The 4,967-nt window shown below is 34.8% G+C and overlaps 1 long non-coding RNA gene across 1 annotated transcript; it reads left to right on the forward strand.

The window, feature by feature from the left end:
• The first annotated feature begins 2,130 nt into the window (after window positions 1-2,130).
• Window positions 2,131-4,554, forward strand: LOC307163234. The gene is made up of 3 exons (XR_013822042.1): window positions 2,131-2,224; window positions 2,442-2,565; window positions 4,173-4,554. It is a non-coding gene; the product is annotated as an uncharacterized lncRNA (long non-coding RNA).
• The last annotated feature ends 413 nt before the right edge of the window (window positions 4,555-4,967 follow it).

Consider the following 4,967-nt stretch of genomic DNA (forward strand, 5'->3'; position numbering starts at 1 on the left):
CACTTATGTTCTTGGGTTTGAGTCTAGCCTGGTCATGTTTTAAACATTTTCCTTCTCCCTGCCTGTGTTTTCTTATTGTAAAAAAAAGCCACACACAAAAATATACTACTACTACTACTACTAATAATAATAATAATAAAAAAAAATAGAAATTAGCAAAAAGTGAGAAAATGACAATACAAAGTTAACTCTGATTATTTGTTTCCAGATGGTTTATTTGGTCACACTTTATTTTAAGGTGACATAGTTACATTGCACTTACTCAAATAAATACTGAGTAATATTAATTAACTACATGTACTTGCTTTAAAGTTACATTTAGGTTTTGGTTTAGGGTTATTTTAAATATGCATTTACTGTTATTACTATAGTAAGTACATGTAACGTACTTCACAAGGTCACGTAAACTAGTACACCTCATGTAACATGTTTAGCATAGCCTTTTCTGTCAGCACAGGATTTAATGTGATAAATGCAGGGAGATAGTCAAGCTGACAGGGAAGATTTCAGATCTAGAGACACGCATCCAAACTTTAATCGAGGATAGTAAGCATGCAAGGGCTTTAGATACTGCTTTGGATGTGACTAGCTTAGTGAACGCTGCACTGTAACGGATTTCTGTAATTTGAACAGTATTTTACTGTAATATGTACAGTAAGATACTGTAAAATATGTATACAGTATGTTACTGTAAACAGCAAAGGATTATGGGAAAATATAGGGTCACTACTGTAATTCTTCACTACTGTAAATCAATTTACAGTAGTGAACTTGCCCGCGAAAAACTGACCAATGGCAAGAGGGATTTCTTTTCAAGTGTTTTTTTGAGGGGTGAAGTGGCAGTTAATGCACGGACAAAAGATCATGTAACTCACCAAAAAGGTTAGTATATAATTTCTATTTTATGTAAAACAAACATTTTCAAATGTTTTTACTTATGTTAACAGCAAACAAACATGATGTATCGTTTTGTTTTCGTCTGAATGGTTTTAGTGCCTTTTTTTCCTGACTGTCGTCAGAATGTTTTTTTGGTGCCTTTATTACTGTCTTTTTTCCTGACTGTCGGCCGGGTCGCTGTCACGGTGATAATATTAACTGGTGAGTAAGTTAAGTTCACCTATATTAGCCGAAATATTCTTTAGTTAAAACTATAAAAAAATAATGGTTGTGTGTTCCTCTGCCTCTTTAACGCAAGTTAGCTCATCAGGCGGGCGGAGTCATCGGTAACGTTAACCGAGCTAACAGCGAACTCAACGTGAAATACTGAGGTAAAGTGAGATAGACGAAACCCTTGTTAAAGTGCGGGTTTTAAACAATATTTTCACGTAGGCCTATATGATTTATTTTCAGGTTTTTGATCTGGATAATGCCATCTGCAACGATGGAGTGTGTTGGAGCCTTTTCATTGTGATAACATCAACTGGTATGTAACGTTATGGTCAACTTCACCTAAATTAGCCGAAGTAAACTTATTAAACAGAGAAGCATAATAACTTTGGTATGTTCTGTCTCCTCTTTCACAACTTTTTGGCAGATGTACAACGTAAATACTGAGTAAAACTAAGTTAAAGGGATAACGTAGTACACCTTAAACAGAAAATTATGTATGTCATCATTTACTCGCCCACACCGTGTTCTAAACCTGCATGAAGTTCTTTCGTCTGAACATAAAATAAGATATTTTGAATAATGTTGTTAAATAGTGGCTGGTCCGCATGGACTTCTATAATTGAAAAAAATACTTTGGATGTCAATGGGGACCAGTAACTGTTTGGTTGCTCATGTTCTTTAAAATATCTTCTTTTGTATACAGCACATTAAATAATTTAATGGAAGTTATGAACAAGTTGAGGGTGAGTAAATGGTGACAATTTACAATTTTGAGTAAACTAACCCTTTATCCAACACCGTTGTTAATTTCATCTTTTGTTTTATTTTCAAGTTTGTGGTCTGAATTATGTCGTCTGAAATGTCGGAGGTGTATTTTGGAGTCTTTTTTGTGATTGCCTTCGTAATGGTGATAACATCTACAGGTGAGTAAGATGACATCAACTAAATTAGCTGAAGTATTCATTAGTTAAGCAGGCAAACATGTTATTTTCTGTTCTTTATTTTGAATTTGCAGCGGCCATTCCCTCCGGACTGTACATCACTGCTGACGCTCTCCACTAATACACAGAACGGGTTGACGTTGGAGGAGGAAGAGGAGAAGGAGGAGGAAAGGGTTAGCAATATACCATTATCAATATAGCAAAGTTTTGCTAACTAATATTTTTAATGTTGTTTAATTGATTAAAAACTATAAACACCATACAACATTATATCTTACCTCATCTTCACCCCACATGTTATTGTTGTTAGTAATAAGTTCTGTTATTGTATTTTAGTTTTTTTCTGTAAACTATAACACTAAAAGGCTGCTCTGACTTTGTCTGTTTCAGGAGAGTCTGTTCTCAAAGCAAAAACATGGATGCTGACAATGAAGGGCAGAATCATCATCCAGTTACAACTGCTAACAGACGACTCTTCAGCATTAGCTGTCTATTTTGTCGAATGCAGAATCAGGTAAACCAAAATATATATATATATATTTTTTTTTTACATTACATTACATTTACATGCATGCATTTGGAAGTCACTTTTATCCAAAGCAACTTACATTGTATTAAGTTTAATTTAAATTATCCATTCCCTGGAAATCTAAGCATTCCTGTGAATGTATTGAAAAAGAATGAAGATTTAATGATTTAAATGTAATTTATTATGGGGTAATACCATCCCTGTAGGTTAGGGGTGGAAATTGGCAAAAATTTGATGATTCGATAGTATTGCGATATTTGGGCCACAATTCAATATTATTGCGCTTCCTAACATTGCGATACAGCAAGTATTGCGATTCGATTCTGCGATAAATTGCGATTCATGTCCCCCATATTATTCAAAGACATTACAAAAAATAAGACTGCTCAACTCACTTCAAATGTCACATTAAATCTGTGAACATCTTCTACACATTTACTGGAGGGTAGTGCAAAAACTTTGTCCTTGAACATTCAGGACACAGGACCTTATTACAGAACGTAATTATATGAACGCGTCACCACCGCATTAGCACCAAAAACATGGAGATTTTATTTTAGAGAATAATTACACAACCTATTCGATATACTATAATTCTATAATTAAATAAACTAATCGAATATCCAAAAATTGTGACTCATCCCTGCATGTAATACCTTGTTTTTTTCCCAAAATCTTCACTTACGTCTCGATTTTCGAAGGGGATTATAAACGTTTCTTCCTTGGTTCGCTTTTATTTAGGCCTATTACATTCACATTCTTTACTGTGGTAAAGTAGAAAAACGTTGTAGGACAGATAGCCTACATTTTTACTTGCACGTCAGATTCATTTCAACACAGTTTTTGCTTGTTATTAGACATGTACGGCACGTCAAGTTTATTTGATTTTTAGTTTCGCTCTCTTTGGCAGCGCAATTTCAAACATAGCTTAAATGTCTTGCCCTTGTGGAAGATTAAATTCACTTTTCATACCTTTTACAACAAGTAGAAAACATGAAGATATCAGAAAATAGATCGATGGTCTCTTTCCTCCTCGTGTCATCCCTCTCAAAGCACAGAGCGGTATGGCTTCATGTGGAATCACGTGTCTTTGTGTGGAAGTATTAAACGAAAGTTTTTTTTTTTTTTTAATATAGATTTAACTTTTCTATTATGTAAGTTTCTAATATTTACTGATATGTATTTGAATGCTTTACAGGCTTTGTGTTGCTTCTTTGACGGAATTGCTCAAATAAAGACTTTTTTGCTCGAATAAACTACATTTTTTTATTTCAATTTTCATAATTACCCCCCAACCACTGCAGGTAGTTGGTCCATTACCACCGCAGTGGTAAAAAAACTGCCACCGTCACAGCCTTATAACCTATATTGGAATACTTTGCGCTACTGTATCAATATAATTGCGTGCGCAAAATATCGCGACACTGAACAGAATCGATTTTCCCCCCACCACTACTGTAAGTGGATTCAGAATCAGATATAGTGCTTTTATTAACGCCAAAGTACATGCAGCATCAAGTTTGAGGGTTAGGGAAAATTCTGCCAACACCGGTCTGAAAAAATTATATATTTTTCCCTGCTTGTGTTTGCAGGTTCATTCTGAGAGTCAACCCTGATGGCACCAAACACCAAAGGCACAGATCAGATGGAAATCTGGAAAGGTCCAAAGAAAAGCATCAGCCTGAAACCCTCAGTGTTTCTCATCAGAGAGCTTGTCAACTTTGACTGGCAAAATTACTGAAATGTAACAACACAACACTGACTTTGACTGTATTTTATTGTTTTAAGGCCTGTTTTGCTTTTCAGTGTGTGTACGTTTTTGCCATGCTACAGATACAAATGGTCACCAGGAGATTAATTCTATGGACTTTGGAGATGTTGCCTTTTTTTTTCTTCAGCTAGTGGCTCCTAAAGGTCAAGATTTGTAATTTGTACTTCTAAAACAAAATGTTCAACGATTAAAAAGAATATTATAAGGACAAATGTTTGTGAGTTATTATGATTTTTTGGGGGGTGGGGTAAACATAAATTAAAAAAAGAAAATTTAAATGATGAAAAAAAAAAAAAAAAACTCAATACTAATACTGTAAATGAAAATACGGTAATAATACTGTAAATGCAATTACAGTAAATGGTACAGTATACTGTAAGTGAAAATACAGTAATATTACTGTAAAACATTTTACAGCAACTTACTGGCATCCAGCTGCCAGTAAGTTACTGTAAAATTTACAGCAACCTCTTTACAGTGTGTACATTGTTCGGTTTCGTCTGAAGTAGAACCGTGCAGCAGGTCAATTGGGTGACGGTGAGGCGCTGTAGTCGCGGGACAAAACACTGCTCTTCCGTTCCGTTTACAACTTCAAATAGATTCTCCCCACTCAGTG

This window comes from Squalius cephalus, assembly GCF_949319135.1.
Source record: "Squalius cephalus genome assembly, chromosome: 8".
NCBI classification, from domain to species: domain Eukaryota; kingdom Metazoa; phylum Chordata; class Actinopteri; order Cypriniformes; family Leuciscidae; genus Squalius; species Squalius cephalus.